Below are 22799 nucleotides of genomic sequence, written 5' to 3'. Positions count from 1 at the left end.
ACCCATAGCAACGAATCTATGTAGATTCGTTGCTACGGAGAGACCCATCCAGCTGCCTAATGTGAGTTGTCGTTTGATTGTATGATCGTTTGCACGCTGCCTCGAGTGATAAAAAAAAATTCCCCCCCCTTCTCACGGGCCCGATTTTCGGCTGAATTTATGTGTAAAAAATAAAGGGACTTTATTTCAGCAAACGGGCTTTTAAGTGGTTTGTGCTTAGTGACTAAAGGTGAAGGACTGAAGCCAGGGAAGCCTCTAAACAGAAAGAGGCTCGCCGGTGCGTTTATCCCCGCTCGCTCGGAGAAAAAAAAATGGCGATCGCTTCGCCGGAAGTTTGGAGGAGAGAGCCAGGGGGAGGGACTTTGAAGAACCAGCAACAATGGTAACACACAGGTCTTTAGCGCTACTGTTGCAGATTGGTTGCAGGAGTGTATCGCTATCCGGAGGGTGAATCCACTTTTCTGGATTCCCCTGAAAGCGCCACAACGAAGCGCTTTTTGCGGGTCGGTTTCAGGATTGTTGCAGATTGTCTACGACGTCGTGGGTTATGGCAAATTAGTAGCGTTTCCAATTAGCAACCATTGTGCTATTTTGAAGCCGTGCGAAATGGCCCTGAGAGTAGGACAGGGGAAAAATGAAATCCTTTGTTATTTGAGGTGTATGGTCATCCAACTATAAGACCCTAACCAGCAGAAAGGAGCAAAATGTCAGGTCCTGCTTAATGCAGCATGGATTGAAAAAAAGGAGATAGATTAAGATAGGAACAAAATAATACATTCCTAGTCTGCATAGAAATCAGGAAGGAAAAAGGAGGGATCTGGGGTATTGGGAGCCTGTATCCAAGTTGTGGACAGAATCATACTGGCACTAAAGCTGATTTAATGCACTAAAAATTTCTGGCACTAAAGCTGGTTTGGGGGATACTGATTGTGACAGTGAATTAAAAAATGACTTCAGAGTTGGGTGAATTATCAGGACTGAAATATAGAACTGGGTGTTTATTGATTGACTTACCAAGGAAGGGCAGTGGCATAGGGAAGGTATGGGTTAAACTCCTGGGGACCTGAACAAGACAAAGTTAGAAAACTGAAAGCATGATCCTGAATCATACCTTTGGTAGAAATCTGAAGACAAGGAATCCAATACTTGAATCCAAACTGTTAGTAGTCCATGGTTGTATTACCATGTAAGGAACAATACCAGAAATGGTTTCTTTGTCTTTTAGCTTGACATGGTTTCATTGCTTTAGACCTGTTGGCCCAAATCTTCCTCCCTGAATTCTACCTCCCTACCAAAAAAATGCTTTTTCTTCAAAATGTGTTATTTCAAGGGCAAGATTCATCTTGGGACACAAAAACGTGGCAACTATGTCCACATAGTGACAGAGGCTGGGACTTTCTCAGGGTGTTTGGAATTCATTGCCTCTGTTCAGGTTGGGAATAAGAAGTGTGCAAGTGTTGTGCTTACAAGGAAACTGAATGCAACCATCAACCCGCATTTCACCAGTCTGCTGACTCATCATAATTGCTTTTAGCTTCTTTTAGGCCAGGGCTTCTTTGTTGATCACTTTTAGGATTCATGTAATGATTGTGGTAACAATGTAGCACCTCGTAGCCAATTGGATTGACTTAGTGATATTACTATGAAGGCAGTAGCTGCAATAAACTTCAACTGCCTTCATTTGCAAATGGGGAAGGGGATAAATCTTTGTTTATGAGACAGGAAGTCTAGCACTCTTTGCCTTGATGGCTTGCAGCAGTATTTTCTTTGTCTACATGTTATCATTGCAGTACAACATAGCAAAGCAGGACATTTAATTTAGGCACCTTGGTTATAGAGATAGGATCCTCACATTCAGGATGAGGGTTGGTACAGTAAGAACAAAAATTTATCTCCTGTACCAAACTCATTAAGAAATCACTGAAAAGGGCTGATCCTGCATTGAACAGGGGGTTGGACTAGATGGCCTGTATGGCCCCTTCCAACTCTATGATTCTATGATTCTATGAAAAGGAGTTTTTTTCCACACTGGTGAAAATAGAAAAAGAGTTGGGTTTTATACCCCACTTTTCACTACCCTAAGGAGTCTCAACGCAGCTTACAATCTTCCTTCCTCTCCCCACAACAGACATCCTGTGAGGTAGGTGGGGCTGAGAGAGCTCTAAAATCTGTGACTAGCCCAAGGTCACTCAGCTGGATACATGTGGAGGAGAAGTGGGGAATCAAACCCAGTGTTCCAGATTAGAGGCTACTGCACATAACCACTACACCCCACTGGTTCTCACTGGAAATCAATACTTTTGCAAGTTTGCAGTTCAACCAAAAGGCAGACTGGCAGAGGGTCAGAGATAGGCAATCCATTTGTGAGTGTGTGGAAGAGGCATGGTGTGAGACACTGGTGGGTTGGCAAGTAGGGCTCCCCCTATTGCCAGATAGAATGCACTGCCATCTCCCCCTTTTGGAGGGCGTCTGATGGGGGGGGGTGATGGCATGTCACTCTCAGAGCTACTATTGTCCTTGGAACTGCAGGCCCAGGTATCAGGTGGACCCTCCTTCTCCAGATTCACTCCGACTCCTTGGGCTCCTTCTCTCACTCTCCTAGTAGAAGTCCCTTGCTGAGGGGGGGGGGGGTCCATTCAAGTCTGGGATCCCGGCTGGGGAACCAGGAGGTCCTGGACACCTGGGAAGGGGCAGATAAGAAATCAGGAATGTTCAAGCTATGGTGTCACAGGTTGGAGTCAGGAACTAGGATCACTAGACCTAAAACAATCTTCATAGTATGAACATGTTGCTTATACTGAAGGGCCTAGTCTGAAGACAGCAGTTTTGTAATTTCTGGTTGTGTAAACGTAGCTACTGTTATCAACTGTTCCATATAGCTCCCATTATGTCATTCAGACATGAGGTGTTTTTTTGCTGGCCATCTTGCTGCAGGCAATAAAGCACAGAAGGAATTGTATAAGCACTTCTTCCTGGAAGTAGCGAGCTCTACTGGCATATAGGTTGATACCTGTTATTCATGGGCAGCAACATGTTTAAATTTCATGGAATCATTTCATAGCATACTTTAAAAGAAAATGATTGTATGAAGAAAGCATGGGCCCTAGCCTATTAAAAGAAAGTAGGGTGATGTACTAAAATCTTGGAGTACTAACACAGTTGTGGTGTTGATAAAATGGAGAAAGGAAAGTAATGCTTGTATAAGCTGCTTTGGGTTCCCATTGCAGAAAAAGTAGGGTATAGCTATCTATCCATTTGTCTGTCTGTCTGTCTGTCTCTCTGAATACATACATACATACATACGTACGTACATACATACATACATACATACATACATACATACATACATACATACATACATACATACATACATACATACATTTAACATGAAAAGCATCTAGCACTGATGAATAGTTCATCTCTTTTGGTATTTGAAGGATTGTCACTTGCAGGATGGCAGGGAGCATTTCCTGTTGACAGCACAGGATAAGACTTGCAGTAACAAGTTTAAACTATGCATCGAACATAGATATCAGGAAAAAACACTGTCAAAGTAGTTCAGCAGTGAAATAGGCTGCCTAAGGAGGTGGCAAGTGCTCCTTCACTGTCAGCCTTCTAACACAGGCTAGACAGATACATTATGGGTGCTTAAGGTTGATACTACATTAAGCAGGAGATTGGACTAGATGGCCTGTATGGCCCCTTCCAATTTGATTCTATGATTCTATCATCTATCAATCTGTATATATTTATATCAATTATTTCAGAAGGATGGGAAGGGTTGGAGGTGGCGTGGCTCTGTATGTCAGAAAGGGTATATAGTCCAGTAAAACTGAGAATCTAAGAGAAACAAGTTTGCTCAAAGAAATACTATGGGACTGTCTCAGCACCAGGAGTTTGACCTAACTCACCACTCATTGCTGATTGGGCCAAATTCCTGCTTCTGCATGACACTGGCATTGGGCTGTGGCTGTCCCAGCTCTGGCCCAATTCAGGGTCTCATTTGCCCCATGGCAAGGAAACATGGATAAATCCATGGTCCTCTTTTTGCCCCAGGCACCAACAGGTCCTATGTCAGGCCTGGGTTGTATGACTGTGGAAGAATAAGGCAATCCTAGCCTGGCTCCTCCCCACAGAAGCATCCTGGAAGAGACAAAAAAGAAAATGTCCCACGCAGTGCAGCAGAGCTTCTTGGGACATTTTTTTGTATTTTTAAGAATGTGATATTGTGTTGGTACACAAGAATACTGTCTTAAAAAAAAAAAGAATGGAGGGCAGGACAGACGTCATGTCTGAGATGATTTCCATTTCCCTAAGCAACCCAGAAGATGTGTTCCACATCATACATTGTGTCATAATAGATTATTGTAAGTACCCATACATTGATTGGGTCAATATATGTTCAAGTCAGGAGAAAGAAATTAGGTTTCTAGATAATCTCGATGATTGTTCCATGAAGCAGATGGAAAGGCAATCCTGGGCTTGGTCCTAAGTAATGCTCAAGATCTGATGAGAGATATCAGTGGGATAGCACCAAATGTGAACAGTGACTATAATACTATAATGTTTAGCCTTTACATAAATAGGGAATTGCCTCGCCAAAGACCAACATAACCACATGCAACTTTAGAAGGAGTAATTTCTCTCAAATTAGGAGGTTTGTGAAGAAGTAACTTAAAGGAAAGGTAAGGAGGGTGAAATCCCTCCAGGAATCCTGAAGACTGTATAAAACTATAACCATGGCAGCTCAGATAAAATGTAATTAGCAGGTTAGGAAAGGTACAAATAGTTATTGGAAAAGACCTCCAAAGCAAAGTAAACCCAATGAGAACCTTATGGAAGCTTTAGATCCTCAGCCTCTTCATCTAGGAAAATTACATAATAGATCTGTTAGTATGGATACAGATAAGCTTATTGGAGACACCAGCTCCAACGCAGCTTGTCAGGCTCAAGCCAAAATTAAATTCTGAAAATCCATGTAACTTTTCTTCTATGACTAATGCAAACAAATAAAATCTAGAAGAGAAAGCTGTCTTTTGGGCTGCTTGTGTACTCTCTTTCAAGTTTAAGTGGCCTGCAAAAGACATCCTGAAACAACTGAGTGGCAGGGAGCTGTTTCCACAGCTTTTGCAGGGAACAGAAATCAGCAACTAAAAGTAGCTTGGATTCCCTTTCACCCTCTGCCTTCGGCTCTATCCTCAAACTGCCACAGACCTCCATAGACTGCTTTAAATGTTTGTGGAAGTTTATGAAGGTAGACCCATCACAAACCTAGGTTCATGAACCACGAACCAAGCAAATTCACAATGGATTTTGCTTTGTGGTTCAGTACAGGCCCATCCCTACTTATCTTAAGTACATCTTTCATTGAAAATTACTTTTATATATTTGAATAATCTCACAGCACGCAAATTATCACCAAACTGTATTGTGTGGACTATAGTCCAAATTATGCTTAAAGATCAAAATGTTTCTTTCTTCCATTCCCCCCCCCCTTTAAAACACAGAGTTCACATTTCATAGATTCAAAGAACAGAGTCTCTCTAACAGTCTTAAACGTGACACAGGCAGATAATTACATAATCTTGCTGCCCTCTTGTGGACAAATAGGAAATAGTCCAGTATTTCTGCTGTCTGATATATGTGACTGCTGATACAATCTTAACAAGTGGCTCATCTTGTTACTAATACATTTGAATAGACTCACAATATTCTTGGAAAACCAAATATACTTTCCTAAGAAAAATTATAATGAAGACAAAGCAAATTTACACTGTGCACATATATTAGATTCCTACACAGTACTATGCTATTAAAGCAAACAAATAACTACTTTTCCTGTTCATACCGTGAAAGTATCCCGATCTTGTTAAAAACAGAAAAGCTTGTGAAACCTTTTTTGCTGTAGCTGGCCCCATGAAAATATGAGGTTACCATATGTTGAATTAGTCCACTGGTCTATTATTTGCCACTGCAATTTCAGTATATGGCAGCTTTATATGTTCATGCAACCACGTACATTTAGGGAGACCTTCCATGCATTATTTTTGTTGTTGTTGCCTGCCAACCCACTCAGGTTTGGTGGAAGATTTTTTCCCAAAAAACTGGTGCAATGATGTAACTTCTGGCAAATTCCCAGAAGGGACATCACATTGCTGGCATGACAATGAGTTGTTACTTTTTATTTTTTTATTATTATTATTATTTAATTTTTAGACCGCCCTTCTCCTAATAGGTCTCAGGGCGGTTTACAACATAAATAGTTAAAACACAATAAAATCCCCATAAAAACCCCAATTAAAAGTTACATATAACATATAACATATAGCGGCGGTGGTCACAATTCTGATCTTAGTTCAGCCTGGTGGAGAGAATAATGTTCAGAAGAGGGTGGCACCAATACAATACATCTAACCATGATCTCGGTGTTAGAGATCTCAATATTGGAGGGGATCCTCTGATGGATTAGTGGGAGAGCTGCCCTGGCCTCAACCATATGCCTGGCGGAAGAGCTCCGTCTTACAGGCCCTGCGGAAAGCTGGTAGATCCTGCAGGGCCCTTAGCTCTTCTGGGAGCTCGTTCCACCAGGTTGGGGCCAGGACTGAAAAGGCCCTGGCCCGGGTCGAGGCCAGGCGAACATCCCGTGGGCCCGGGACAACCAGTAAATTCATACCCGCAGAGCGGAGTGCCCTGCGGGGGGCATAAGCAACCAAGTGGTCCCGCAGGTAGACGGGACCCAGGCCGCGTATAGCCTTAAAGGTCAATACCAATACCTTGAATCTGATTCGGAAACAGACTGGTAACCAGTGCAGATGACGAAGCACCGGCTGAATGTGGGCCCTCAAAGGTGTTCTAGTGAGGACCCTGGCAGCCGCATTTTGGACCAGTTGTAACTTCCGAATCAAAGACAAGGGAAGGCCCGCATAGAGCGAGTTACAGAAGTCAAATCTGGAAGTGACCGTTGCATGGATCACTGTGGCCAGGTGTTCCGAGGACAGGTAGGGCGCTAGTAGCCGGGCTTGGCGAAGATGGAAAAATGCCGTCCGAGCTACATTGGTGACCTGAGCCTCCATAGAGAGGGAGGCATCAAATGTCACTCCCAAATTCCTGGCAACTGGTGCAGGTGTTAATTGCACCCCGTTCAGGCATGGGAGGCGCGCTTCCTGGTCCTGCCCTCTTCTGCCCAGCCAAAGGACCTCCGTCGTGGAGGGGTTGAGTTTCAGGCGACTCTGCCTGAGCCATCCAGCTACCGCTTCCAAACAGCTGGCAAATGTATCCGGGGTGGAGTCCGGCCGGCCATCCATTAGGAAGTAGAGCTGGGTGTCATCCGCATATTGGTGGCAACCCAGCCCATAGCCCCGGACCAGCTGGGCTAGAGGGCGCATATAGATGTTAAAAAGTGTGGGAGAGAGTATCGCCCCCTGCGGAACCCCACAAGGGAGCTCACAAGGGCTCGACATACTCTCCCCCATTGCAACCCTCTGCGTCCAGTTCTGGAGGAAGAAGGCCAGCCATTGAAGCACAGTCCCCCTTATTCCAGCTCCAGCGAGGCGGTGTACCAATAACTCGTGGTCGACCACATAAAATGCGGCCGACAGGTCTAGAAGCACGAGAATGGCAGAGCCGCCCCGATCCAGCTTGCGCCGGATATCATCCATGAGGGCGACCAACACGGTCTCCACCCCGTGGCCAGGGTGGAAGCCAGACTGGTATGGGTCGAGGGCCGAAGTTTCATCCAAGAAACCTAGGAGTTGGTCCACAGCGGCCCACTCTATCACCTTACCCAGAAACGCCAAGTGCGAAACTGGGCGGTAACTGGCGGGGTTCCGCGGGTCCAATGATGGCTTTTTCAGTAAGGGGCATACCACTGCTTCCTTGAGCCCCATGGGAAACTCTCCAGATGTTAAGGAGAGGTTGACAATCTCCCTCAAGGGGCCTCCTATCCGCTGGTCGCCCGATTTGAGCAAACAGGACGGACAGGGATCCAAGGGTCAAGTGGTGGCCTCACTGATCCCAGTAACTTGTCCACTTCGGTTACAGAGAGCCGCCTGAAGCCATCAAACACTAACCCCCTTGACGGCCACGGAGCTTCCAGTTCACTAACTGTATCAATCGTGGCAGGTAGGTCACGGCGGAGCGACAGGACTTTGTCCGCAAAATAGCTCGATAATGCCACACAGCTCAATTCAAATTCCCTTATCGTTTGTTGCCCTTCTTCGAGGGTGTTAAGTGATCTCATTACCTTAAATAATTGTGCTAGGCGAGAGCTTCTGCGGCGTAGAAGTCTCGTTTCGCCGCTTTCACCGCATTCTCATACGCCTTCATAAGCGTGCGATGAGATGTCCTTGTAGCTTCGTCACGAGTCTTCCTCCACACTCGCTCAAGCCGTCTCACTTCCTTCTTCCTCTCCCGAAGCTCCTGGGAATACCATGGAGCCTGTTTGAGGCGAAGGCGGAGAGAGCGCCTAGGAGCAATCTCGTCAATGGTGGCCATAAGGCGGGACTGCCAGTCCTCCACCAAGGCTGTCAACGAGGTGCCGGAGGGCATCGGGTCCCGCAGGGCATTCAGGAATCTCTCAGATTCCATGAGTCTCCGCAGGCGGACTAGAATACGTCCGTCACCCAAACGGAGAGGGGGTGGTATCCTCAGTCGAGCCTTCAGGGCATGGTGGTCTGACCATGGAACGATGTTATTCGCCACCAGATCTACTGCTACACCTGCACCAAAGATCAAATCGAGGGTGTGACCAGCCTGATGGGTGGGACCAGCAACAATCTGCGAGAACCCTAGTGTCTCCATGGCTGACACTAGATCCAGGCCAAGTCCTGAAAACGGCACATCCGCATGAACGTTGAAGTCCCCCAAAACTAAAAGTTTTGGGTACTGCAACGTCCAGGCAGCCACCGCCTCCAGCAGGCCTGGCAGGGAATCGGGCGGGGCAGTGGGTGATCGATACACCAACCAGATCGCCACGTTCTCGACCGATTTCCACCCAAGACCGACACACTCAATCCCCGAAATCGTTGGCGCAGGGAGAGCCCTGAAGGAGAAGGTGTCTCTGACCAGAATTGCCACCCCCCCTCCCCTCCCATGGAGCCGGGGTTGATGCAGGACGGAAAACTCAGGCGGTGCCAGATCTTTCAAGGCGACGGTCTCGCCTTCGCGCACCCAGCTTTCCGTCACGCAAGCCAGGTCATCCTCATGCCTTGCGAAGTAATCCCGCAGGGTTGAGGACTTGTTGTTTATTGACCTGGCATTGCATAGGATCAACACCAGTTCCACCCTAGCCCTCTCCCCCATGAACCTGGGGATGGGACGAAGATTTGAAGGGCAACGTCCATATTGACCAGGCCACCGTCTGTGGAAATTCCACGGTTGGGGCCTTCTTGGACCTACGTACGTCGTTGCCCCCCTATTATTGAATCTCCTCCCACCCCTATGTTTGCCTTGGCCCAGAAGAACTGGAATTATAGCCCCGGGCCGGATCCCCATCTCAATGGCCACACTCTCTTCCCTAGGCCACCATGTAGGGCAGTCCTTCATCTAACAGTTCTAATAGCTGTCTAAAAACCTCCCATCCCAATCCCTCCCGTCCCAATCCCCCCTCAAAAACCCTCCCTCAAAACCCACCCTCAACTAACTACAGCTATACTGGTCCCACCCACTAGCTATCCAGGGTGTTATACCAAGGATCCAGCTGAGTACCCAGCTGCTCTCCTCTGGCCGTCCACCCCTACCTAACACTCTGGAAAAATAAAATCCTGTCCCCCAACTGAATAGAACTTAGTCAGAGCAGTTCTGTCAACATCCAGGAGGTGGCGCAGGGGGGTAGCTTGAGACAGTCTCCTTCTTCTCCTACTCTTCGGATGTTGCCGTTGCACTTTGTAGCAGCAGGGGCTCTGATCTTGATTGCTCCAGCATGGAATGCAGGGATCCGTTCTGCTCTCAACAGCTCTGCCACAGCTGAGTGAGACAGACAAGGTCCCACACTGCAACCAACCTTCCAGGCTGAATCCTCCCAAGCTTCGAGTTGGGGGAAGCTGTTTTCTGTGCCAACACCTGCTGGATGGATCAAAGGTGTGCAATCCTTGCAGCAAGAGCTCCCACTCATCCTCCAAGAAGAGGCCAGTGAGAGGGGGTGGGGTGAGAGGGGGAGTAGCAGAAGAGCGAGCCATGCAGCATTAAAGTGACCGCAGAGCATTCTTCCGTTCCAATGATGTGGGAAAACTCTCTAGGGCCCATTATGCACGGCCGCCGAAACGGCGATTTCGGGTCACGTGGAAAACGCGGAGGGGGAAGACGCGATGCATACCGGTTATGCACGGGGTGGGGCGCGACGGCGGCAAAACCCAGAGTAACCGATTATGCACGCGCCGATCCGGGCGCCGCTTCTGGTTGCGCCCCGCTCACCCGGAAGCTGCGCTTTCTTCCGCGTTTCACTGACGCGGCTTTTTCGGCGGCATGCACCGAAGCTGCAGCCGGTTGCAGCCGGCTCCGTGCGTTATCCGTGATTTTAGTCGCCGCCATTCCACCCCGAATGTGCGCTAAAACCCCCGTGCATAATGGGTCTAGGCGACGCCAGCTAAACACAGAACAACGCAGCTCCTGCTGCTCTCAGGCCAGCTACTGAATTGTGCTGGTCCTCCGCACACAGTAAGTTCCACGTAGCTCAGATGTTAACTATTAGCTCAGCATTAACCGCTCCGGCTTTTCTGCTCAAAAGCTCTCCAACCTCCTTCCCAGTTCCTTGTTCTTCAACTCTCTCAGTCTCTCACTTTCTCCTCTCAATCCCCCTCCACTTGCCCTCTTCGTCTCCAGCCGGCTCGTCTGCTGTCTCTCGGCCGCTCCGCTCTCCTCGGCACTTTGGATTTGGGCAAAACTCTATGGTTTTACCAAAGAGTTTGGCCCAATTCCTAGAGCTTCACTTCTGGTATTTACCCAAAGTGACATTGCACCACTAGTGCAGAGTGATTTCACCCATTTATCTTTTTACTGATAGAAGAATGATATTTCTGATGTGGTGAAAAAGAATGAACTAAGAAGTAAGGAAACATCTCCCCCAGATGCTTAAGTAGGAAAATAGTCACTGGAAAGTTCTGAACAGGAGGGGTTCCCTCTTCAGTGCCTAAAGCTTTAGAAATTGCTTTAAAAACTCTAGAAGTAACATAGGGTAGCTTTAGGAATTATCTGAAACTCTATGGCAGAACCCATGGTAAAACCAAAGAGTTTCCAGTGGTTCCTAGAGCTACCTATGTAACTTTCAGAATTTTCTTGGAAGTCACTGGTAGTGCACACAATGCTGGCTTTAATTTTTTTTTAATGAATGCTGCCAGTGAGAGGCCACCTACTATGGAAGGGGCCTGTTGAAAAAGTAATATTGCTGATAAGCTGAGAAGATCTTGTGGCTTTGTATCTGTTTGGTTTATTGCTCATTGTTTCCACCAGAGGTCAGTACAAAAAGAAAATGTGAACATTGTACTACTCCCTATGGTTCATATCAAATGTTTTAAATCACACAAAAGTACTTTGCAGTATTATATCACCAAAATGTGAAAAGACTTTCTTTGTGAGCATTTTTTACACTTCTTTGGATAGTTTTTCATTGGTGTCATCAAAAAAAGTGGTTGTGACAAGGCTGCCATGAGAACGGATAAGGTAACTGCTGCAGCATAAGGAGGGAGACATTGGCATGGTTGCCTGAGCAGTGGCTAGAGTTGCCAGTCCCCTAGAAATCTCCTGTTATTGTAATTGATCTTCAGGCAATAGAGATCAGTTCCTCTGGAGTAAATGTCTCCTTTGGAGGATGGTCTTGTGTGACATCATCTCAGGTCCTTCCCCTCCCCAAATCCATCCCACCCCAGGTTTCACCCCTGAAATCTACATGTATTTCCCAACCCATAGCAAGAAATCCTAGCAACGACAATTAACAGTAACAACCAGGCATGACAAAGATAAAACAGGGACTTTTTCATCTAGTCTCCTTCTGCAGAATAATTACCCCATCAAAGTAGTATACAATTTAAACCAGTCCTAATTATAATTAATGTGCCCCAGGCCACTGTGAGAAAACAATATTAATAAACTCATCTATAAACAACCATCTGAACATGGTGGACAGTATATATAGCAGTACGCATTCTTCAGTTATACCACACAAGTGCAAAAAAAAACAGTATTTGGTACATGTTAGATACTCATTCTTAAAGGTTTCTAGTAAACTTAAGGTCTCAAATGCAGGTTTGCAAGAATGGAAAATATTTCAAGAAATCCCAGCAAGAGTGGAAGATATGGAGTGCTCGAATATGTTGAGTTTCGTCGTTTTCAGTGCCTTACACCCCATGGCTCTTTCAATTTTTTATATAATGCTCCTTCAAGCACCTGCTTTTTGGAGAATTGCCAGGTGCTATGGGAAGAAATGGAGGGTAGAAAGGATTGGTGTTCGCAAATGCAGTTCAGAGGGTTCAAAGGAGAAATGATTTCATTAAAAGTGCATTTAGGTGTTTGTGAATGGAATCATGAAATAGTTAGGTAATTCAAAACACAGAGGGATCATTCTTTACTTTGAGTGCTATGGTCAGTTTCATTCGTGAACAATAAACTGCATTCAAGGAACTCCCCACAGGGGAAAATGTGCTATTCCTGTAGTGTTAGCAGTCAGATTCCTCCTTGCTTTGAGGAGAAATCTGCTGGCACCCTCATCAACACAGCCTACCCCTCACTAATATATTTCTCTGCAATTGCACTGCTGTGTGAGAAAAGTACAAATATGTGTCAGTCTCGCCAAAGGTTGACTATCAATATCTGCACTCATAGAAAATGGGAACGTGTGCTTTCAGCCAGAAGAATGTACTCTTCAGTTGATGTTCCTTACCTAGTTCTTAGTAAGGCTTTTGACAAGGTTCCCTATGATGTTCTGATGGGTAAACTGGAGGAATTCAGACTGGGTTTTTGGATGGTTAGGTGGATAGGAAATCCACACCCAAAGAATAGTTGTCAATAGTGGCTCCTTGGATTGGAGGAAGGTAAGCAGGGAGGGGCCACAGGGCTCAGTACTGGATCAGGTACTTTTCAATATTTTTATCAGTGCTCTGGATGAGAGAGTGAAGGGACTACTCATTAAATTTTCAGATGACACCAAAGTGGGAAGAGCAGTGGATACCCCTAGAAGATAGAGTTCAATGAGATCTGAATATGCTGGAAAAGTGGGCAAATGAGAACAAGTTGAAACTCAATGACTGATTATGCTCGGCAGCAGCCACACGAGGCTGCTGCCAGGTCCTTATAGCAGAGTGTCAAGCCCTGCCACTTCCTGTGTATATATGGGTGAGGGAATCCCCCAGTGTATGCAGGCTGCAAGTGTGCACAACAGCAGAGCTGGAAGAGCCCAGTGAGCAAGGGAAGAGCCCGGTGGCAGCGGTGGCAGCAGAGGGGACCGGGGGCAGGGCCCCCCCACTGCACAATGACAGGGGAGCAGCATGCCACTCTCCCACCAAGGTGGGGGTGGGGGAATGCCCAATCCAGCTCCACAGCTCTGCACCAATTATGGGGCTGCACCAATTATGCATGGAGCTGGCACTGGAGGGCCATGGATGGCACCTGCAGTATCATGGGGATTGTGGGAGTTCCCACATTCACATATCATGAGCTATCTGGGGTGCTGCACCGGGCCAGGGCTGGGTTGGTGGCAGCATAATGCATAATCGGGGATTAGACCTGCTGCCCTGTTGCTGCCAACCCAGACTACCCACCCCATGCATAATGGGTCAATAAGAAGTGTAGAGTTCTATATCTGGGTCACAAAAAAGAGAAGCATGCATATCAGAGGGGGGATACAATTCTTGGTAGCAATGTGTATGAACAAGATCTAGGGGTACTTGTGGACTGTAAACTAAATACGAGCACACAGTGTGATGTAATAGCAAAAAAGGGTGAATATCGTCTTGGGCTGTATTAACAGAGGCTTCATATCAAAATACAAGATGTCATAGCCCCACTGTGTAGTGCATTGGTCAGACCCCTCCTGGAGTACTATGTGCAGTTCTTCAGGTCTCATTTCAAAAATGACATGGACAAAAATGAGAGAGTAAAGAGGAGAGTGACAAGGATGTTCCAGGGCTTGTGGGTCAAACTCTATGAGGAAAGGTTGAGGGACTTGTTCAGTCTGGAGAATGGGAGGTTGAGAAGGGGCATAATTGTTTTCTTTATGTTTTTGAAAGGTTGTCACTTGGAGGGGGCAGGGAATGGTTTCTGTTGTCATCAGAGGATAGGACCTGAATTAATGGGTTTAAACTACATGTAGAATGGTACTTGCTAGATATCAAGAAAAATAATTTCACAGTTATAGTAGTTCAGCAGTGGATTTGGTTGCCTAAAGAGTAGTGAGCTCTCCCTCATGTCTGATCAGATATTTATCATGGATACTTTGGTCTGATCTTGCATTGAGTAATGGGTTGGACTAAATAGTCCTTCCAACTCTATGATTCTATCCCGGAACTGCCTGGATCCCTCAGGTAGCATCATTGTCAGCCCGCAAGGGTTTACAGCCACTACCTTTTCTCTCTCCACCCTAGAAACAATACCTATTTGCAGGTCAATGGGGCACCTAGGAATGTTACTGACCTTCCTTCCCACCTCATCTATGAAATTCCATTAGCCATGATACCTACCACACCTGAACCCATTTCTCATTCTCTGATCCCAAGATTGTCAAGGCACTATTTGCATTTTTGCCTGATTTGGTCAATGTAACTAAATCTTTGCCCTTTTGCCTGGGAAATGCCTCCAGGTATTTGAGAATGGTCTACAGACACTCTTGAGGAGGATTTGACAGTCTTTCAGACTTTAGAAGGGACAAGGGAATGGCATCAATCGAAAAACTAAACTTCTTGACTATGTTCTTTAATAATACATGTCTAAAGAAATTAAAAACAGACGAGGGCATCAAATGAAACAGGGAAAGTATTGCCAGTAGAGCTGGTTCTAAGAATCCTGTTTCATCCGACTGTAGTCTGAACTGAGGTGAAGGGAAGAGAGCTGTTTTGTTACCCTGACTCTCTTTCCAGAAGAATAAGAATTTCACTTCAATTTAAAAATAACTTTATTCGGTGGGATTAGCATGTACATTACAGAACACTTTAGATTAATCAAAATCAGTGAAAAAAATTATCATGAAATCTTTTATTCTGTGGGGAAAGGCTTTTGGGAACTACTTCAATTAATTTTCAAATGACTGTGGTTATAACTGGTAATGAAGCATGCTCTGTTTTTAGCACGCTAATGAAACTGAAAGGGAAAATTAATCTTTATTAGGGAGAAATTAAATAAACCAAAATAGGAGTCAAAGGTGCACACAACTTAATTAGCATTTATTGTCACAGCTAGGCAGGTTCCAAAATTCAGAGTTGACCTGACAGTCTAAATGATTAAAGTGCAGAAATAGGATATGTTTTTGTTTGATTAAGAAGTGACTTGTACTCTGCTCCGTAGGGAATGTGGTGTAGTCATATTAAAGTTTGCTTATATAATAAAATACAATGCAATAATAAATCTTAGTCACAGTACAATTTCTGATTTGTAGAGTAACTAAAACACTGATTAGTGTAAGTACATCTTTTTTCATTCCAGATGAGGAGCCAAGTAAGTCGCAAATTAAAACAGAAGGCCAGTGGCCCCATAAAGAGTAGCCACATTTATTCCAGCATGAATCTTCGTGAGTCAAAACTCACTTCAGATGCTGTGCATTTCCTTTATTTTGCATGTCTCAGAAAGATGGAGATCATAGGCCCAGGTTGTTGTGTTTTAAATAGTCAGACAAATCTGTGGTATAAATAGCCTTAAGTTGCATATTAAATGGAATGTGTTTGATTTTTGAACCTGGATCATAGCTTCTTGATCATTTTTAGTTTGGTGTGGGTGCTTTTGTTTTCTTTTCAAAGGTCTGACCTTTGTAGACAGGTGGATGTTTTCTTGTTCAGCTTACTTTGCCCCAGGCACCAATGGGGCCTATGTCAGGCCTGGGTTGTGTGACTGTGGAAGATTCAGGCATTCCTGGCCTGGCTCCTTCCCACAGAAGCCTTGGAGGACATGTGGGGTAGCTGTGGGAGCCTCTGTGTGCCTTCTGGAGGTGGAGGGCTGCAGAACTCCCAGAAACAGCTCCCTGCTGGCCCTCTGAGATATGGGGTACTGAGGAAATGCCTGGGCCCTGACAATGTTTACTCATGAGTAAGTGATGGCCCTCATCCAGAAGTGTCCTGCCCTGGTAGCTTAGCCCCAAGCAGGAGGTAGCTCTCAGCCAGGAAGGGCTTAATAAGGAGTTCTTCATCTCCAACTTCCTGCCAGTTTCAGAAGTTTGCTGGGTGGAAAAGGAGCCAGCCGCAGAGCATGCCAGTAAGTTGCTCTGGCTTCCTGGCCTCTTTCAACTCAGAGGACATAAAGGGGGCAGCTGGGGCAGCCATGCCTTCTGGAGATGGGGGGCTGCAAGAGGCCCAGCAACAGACCCCTGCTAGTCCTCTGGGATCCTGGGAACCCAGGAAAAGCCGCTGCCCTAGGAATGTTTATTCATGTGTAAGTCATGTGAGGTTTGCAATTTGCAACCTAAGAAGGGAAGAATGCTTTGGAGGTAACCAACACAGGCAATCGCAGCAGGAAAAATAATGCTGATGTGGGTGGGACTGGAAAGAAATAGGTTTTCCCTTTCCATATGGATACCACCTTGGTCTTGCTGCAATCTTTCCAAGACCATCCCAACAAAGCAAATTTGATACCAATAACATGCAAGATGGATAAACTGTAGAGGGGGCACAGAAGCACCATGAGGTCATGGGGATATTTGGAGAGGGAAGACACTGTTTCCCAGTAGCACCTTCCCATTAGAAGAGTTGATTTTTATACCCTGATTTTCACTGTTTAAAGGAGTCTCAGAGTGGCATATAATCACCTTATCTTCCTCTCCCCACAACAGACACTCTGTGAAGTAGGTAAGGCTGAGATAGCTCTGAGAGAAACTGCTCCGTGAGAACAGTTTTTAATAGGACTGTGACTAGCCCAAGGAGCAGGGAATCAAATCCAGTTCACCAAATTTGAAACCACTGCTCTTAATCAGTACACCAAGCTGTACAAAATGCTATTGCCTAGAGCAGAGGCAGAAGAAGTTGTTGCAGGAGGATGGTGTAAGATATTTTTGACTTGCTCATTGACTGTTATGGGATTCTTTTTGTTTAAATTGTTTAAACAATTTTGTTTAAATTGAGACCTTCTGGCAAATGGCTTCTCAGAGCAATCCAAGGAGGACACTCAGGCATTTCCTACATGGAGAGATGATTGTGCGGTCAATAAGTTTTGCAATTTCAGAAGAAAGGAATACTTTTGTCTCGTGTGTGTGTGTGTACGCATGCGTGTGTAGAGGGGAGTGTTACACAGCTCCTGTGCCTGTCCCAAGCAGCCCTTTCCTCCAGGGGAACTGATCTTTGCAGTCTGGAGAGTTCTGGGTGTTCTCCAGGTCTCACCTCGAGTCAGCGGATGCCAGCTTCCAGCTGGAACCTGGAGATTCCACTTCTGGGGTTTCTTGAAGCCTGAAGCCTGAAAATTGTTTCAGGGTTTTGTTTTGTTTTTAATCCATAACATCTCATTTTCATCTATAATAGCTCATTAAAACAGAGAAATATTTTTGATAGAGAAGAGACAAGTGGAAGCTCACAAGGACTTGTGGAGGGGTCTCATTTCACTATCCATTACTACTTCCTCTTCCTCTCCTTGAAGGCCATTAGCTCCCTTTCTGTTCCCTTCTCTTCTTTCCACCCAACAGCCAACCTACATTCATCTGCCTCTCTGCAGCTTTCCCCAACCATGTTTGCCTCTGATCAAAGAAAACTTTGATCCCCAATTGTGCAGTATCAGATGTTGGGCCAGGCACATCTGCGTATAGTAGGGAAACCTCAAGGCCTTGTGGGGAACACACCACTTTCTCCTGTATCTTTTCCACGTTATTTCCCCTTTCCCTCCTCCCGGCAACTCATCCTCTCACCTTTCCCTGTCCCACTGTCTCCTTTTAGCCATTCACCAACCTACCATTTATCTGCCTCCCATCTTCAACTGTATTTATGTATTTACTTCATTCATACCTCCACCTTCCGCTATGGTGGGGACCAAAGCAGCTTATATCATTCTCGTCCTCCTTTGTCCTCACAACAGCCTGTGAGGTAGATTAGACTGAAAGTATGTTAATAGCCCAATATCCCCAGTGGCCCAACATCAAGACCTTCCATGGCACACTGGTGATTTAACTATGGGTCTTTTCGAGCCTCTTGTGGCGCAGAGTGGTAAGGCAGCAGACATGCACTCTGAAAGCTCTGCCCATGAGGCTGGGAGTTCAATCCCAGCAGCCAGCTCAAGGTTGACTCAGCCTTCCATCCTTCCGAGGTCGGTAAAATGAGTCCCCAGCTTGCTGGGGGGTAAACGGTAATGACGGGGGAAGGCACTGGCAAACCACCCCGTATTGAGTCTGCCATGAAAACACTAGAGGGCGTCACCCCAAGGGTCACACATGACCCAGTGCTTGCACAGGGGATACCTTTACCTTTTTTTACTTCTCGAGCCTAGTGTGAAGCTCTAACCTCTACATGCCCTTATCAACTATAGACAGCAGCAGCAAATATGTAGTAGTGGCAGATATGAGAAAACAGTTTAATTGAAAATGCCATGTGCAAATTTGTTTGGATCCATTCAAATAACTCAGGAAATGGGCACCCTGGTTGCAATCAAACAATTGATTGTTTGCAAATGAATGGGAGATTTAGGATATGATAAAAAAAATTACTCTCCAAAACAGAGAAGTCATTTGGAATGCCGTTTGACATTTCAGGGCTCTTAAAAGGTCAGGCATGAGGTTTTGTTAAACAGAAACAGCAAACATTTGAACTGAAGTAGGATTAATCTCTCAAGCCTGCTGAGCTATTTACTAGAACATGGTGTGGATTAACAAATTATTTTGGTGCTCCTGGAATTAATGTGGGTGTTGTCATTCACTGTTTCTTCTTTACTTGTATGAGTAAAAATGTGAATGAATGTCTGTAGAAACTAGGCCAGTGTTGATGAGCCTAATGTTGTCTGACACTTTCCAAAGCCTGGAATTCAGTTTATACAGCCAGCCATGTGTCTTCTGAAAACATTAGTTAATGCAGTCTTTTTTTCATTGAATTTGCATGAAGAAAAAGGGGACCGGAGCAAAATTGCTCTTCCTCCAGTCCCATGTTTTGCACCAAGTAAATCTCTGTACCACCGTAATATGACGGCATTCTTGGAACACAATTTTCCTAGCTGCTCAGGGATTGACTATGGAGGAAGGGAAAAGGCCATCTTCATTGCTTTCCTCTCCATATGCTTGATAGGTCTGGGCTCCCTTTCCTTCAAATGGACCGAAAACAGGTCTCTATATATTCCCTAAGAAAATAAAAACACAATGGATTGGAGAATATCAAGGGAGCAAAAAATTAATCTCCAGGGAAAAAATTATGCCATCTAGTATACAGTATACAGTATACATTTAGTATATAATACAGGACTTAATGAGTAACAGGATCACTGTACATGGATTCTCCACTGCTGAGGAGATGCTTAAAGGTTGAAGTGGGAAACCTACACATCTTTCTTCAGTCAGCCTCCACACATCAAGAAATATTTCAGGAGATTGGAATTCAAACAATACACATAACAGGTACAGTTATTAGAATTTTAATTAATCAAATATTTTCTGGGTGCTGAATGGCCCTGATATTTCACAAAGCCAAAAGATCCCTAAATTCTTCTATGGGTGAAATCAGTCCAAAGCATTTGTCAATAATATTTAACAGTGCAACTCTTCCCTCTGGTGGTACGCTTGAGTAACTGCCATTTCCTTCTTCCCAACAGTTCTTATGAAAAAGCACATGCCATGTAATTCCAGTCAAAATTACATTCTAGGCATGTGCGTTTCAGACAAAAAGCACCTGAATCAGGCTTGATTTTGGCACGGATCATCCAAAAATGGTCCACATTGGCCACATCCATTAATTTGTATGGTCAAATTGCAGCTGTCCGAATCACCTTAATTCAAGTGCTTTGGTGATTCAGAGGTGACTGTTTAAACTTTAAAGAAACAGGGAAAGAGGGAAATGCTTATAGCTTTCCCGCTCTCTCTTTCCCATTTTTGCCCTACTTTGCTTCCCAAGGCAAAGGAGAGGGGAGAATGGCAGAGCAATCATTAAACTCCCTAGTGGAGCTTACCCCATAATTGCAGTTAAGTCTTAGAGAATGCAAAATTTGCTGCATGTGCTAAAGCCATGATAAGTGTGAGGCGGAGGCATGGGAGGGAGGAGATTTTAGCCTATAGGGAGGCAGACTTTTGGGGGGAAAACAGCTTCCGGCCAATCACAGAAGGTTTTTCTTGATCTGGTGCAGAGGTGATGCTTGCTTGCTCTGGTACAGAGGAGATTTTTCTCTTACTCCCACAGAGTGTGCTGGCTGGCTGGCTGGCTCTTGCTGCTGCTGCTGCTGCTCTGAACCATGGAGGGTCATGACTGGAGAAGACTTCAACTGATTTGGCCTGAGGGACCTACCTTGAAACTTTCCTCCATCTTCTTTGGAGCCAGTTTGGTGTAGTGGTTAGGAGTGCAGACTTCTAATCTGGCATGCCAGGTTCGATTCTGCGCTCCCCCACATGCAACCAGCTGGGCGACCTTGGGCTTGCCACGGCACTGATAAAACTGTTCTGACCGAGCAGTGATATCAGCGCTCTCTCAGCCTCACCCACCCCATAGGGCATCTTTTGTGGGGAGAGGAATGGGAAGGCGATTGTAAGCCGCTTTGAGCCTCCTTCAGGTAGGGAAAAGCGGCATATAAGAACCAACTCTTCTTCTTCTTTTCTTCTTGTTTTTATTCTCACTTTTCTAACTTTCAATCACTCTTTGGGTTTTTGTGGGTGGATGGGGGTGCTGTGGCGGATGGGGTTGGGATTCTTTAGGTTTTTTCTTTTTGGATTTTTGGAGGTGCTTGCTTGCTGTGTTTTAGGATTTGTTGCTTTTGTGGGAGCAGCTTTGTCATTGTGTTCTTCCCCCTTTCTATATTGAGGTATTGGTTTGTTTTTAAACTATTGGTCGGTTTGGGGGATGCTTCCTGTGTGTTGGGGGGTTCTTAGGTGTGTGTGTGGGGAAGGGGGGCTTTCTTCCCCCTTCCTGGATTGAGGGAGTGATTTTCTTTTACCTGTTGGTTGCTCTGTGGGGTTCTTCTTGGGTGTTTTGGGGGTTCTGTTCCTGTTGTGGAGGTTGCTTTGTTGTTGCTTTCTTTCCCCCTTCTGGATTGAGGTTCTGGCTTTGTTAGTAGAGGATAGGGTTAGGCCTGGGGTTTTCAGTGTTTCTGTTGTGCATAATCTTAGGATTGGTGTGTCTGTGTGGTTGGATTGTGTTCCTGCCATTTGCTGAGGTTACCTTAGTGTTGGTGGTTTACTGTGGAGACAGAAATTTGGACAATTAATTTTCCTATCTAAATAGGCTTTAACAGAAGAGGCAATGTTTTCAGTTCCCTATTTAGACTGTTAGGGAATTATAAGATAAAAAGCAACTTATATATTACAGTTAAATAGGACCCCACCACCTACAGGCACAAGCTGGACTTGATGGGGTGGCTGCAGCCTGGTCCTTCCTCTGGGAATGTGAGAGAAACAACAGAGGAAACTGTCATGCACTCTGATCAGCATCCAGAGCGAGCAGACATTTTCACATGTGGGCAACATTGTTTGCATCCTTTGCTCCTGCCTGGAGCCCAAAAAGTTGAGCAACTGACCTTTCTCAAGATCAGCTTGCTAGCTTTTGGCTGCCCAACACTGAATGTTGAGGAGAAATGAGATGAGCACAGAATTGCTGTGACTACATTCCCTCTTAGTCAGTGATGGTTGGCTGGGACAAAAAAGGCTCTTCCCATATTTAAAAACTTGTAGACAGAAGTGGCAGAACCATCATTGACCGAATAACTTTCCCTTACCTCATCGCCAATCTGGAAATGAGTAACTGCAGTGCATCAGGATACCTCTACAGAACATGAAGAGCACAGCCTCAGCATGGGGTGATGCAGAAGGTAGTGTATGTCAGTGTGTTCCAGAATCAAATCTAGCCCACTCAGCCACCAAAAGCCAAAAGATACTAACTCCCCTACAGCAGTGAGTCTTAGAGCCCTATGTAAAACACAAGGAACCAGCAGCTCCGAGGAGGGCCCCAGGAGTAATGAACATTATCAGGGCCAGGGTTGAGGATTAAGTGATGATGACAATGGTGAGCACTTGGTATAGTGGCTAAAGCTGAAAGCCTCTAATCTGGAGAGCTGGGCTTGATTCCCTAGTGGTCAAAATGCAGCCAGCTGGATGACCTTGTCTAACTCCTTTCAGAGTGTTCTCACAGAACAGTTCAGTCACCCCCACCCACCCCTCAGGGTGTGTGTTTTGAGGAGAGGAAGGGAAGGTGATTGTAAGCCACTTTCAGACTCCTTTGTAGTGAAAAGTCGTGTATAAAAACCAACTTGTCTTCCTCTTAACCATTCATTTTTGCAGGGGGAGGTTGAAAAGGACAGCCAGTGATGAATGACTGAAGAGCGGATTCAGTACCTAGGCCAGCCAGAGCTCCTCCGCAGAGAAAGTGAGGGTTGTTGCGTGTGCTCATCCTGCTGAGAGTGGAATAGAATCAAGGAGTCCACATGACACGACCCTCTCCCTCTTGCTTTCTGTGGCTTGCCCGAGACCAATGGATTCTCTTTTCATGTGTTGTTGCCAGCCAATG

This window comes from Paroedura picta, chromosome 6, assembly GCF_049243985.1.
Source record: "Paroedura picta isolate Pp20150507F chromosome 6, Ppicta_v3.0, whole genome shotgun sequence".
NCBI lineage: Eukaryota > Metazoa > Chordata > Lepidosauria > Squamata > Gekkonidae > Paroedura > Paroedura picta.
This window is presented reverse-complemented; position numbering follows the sequence as displayed.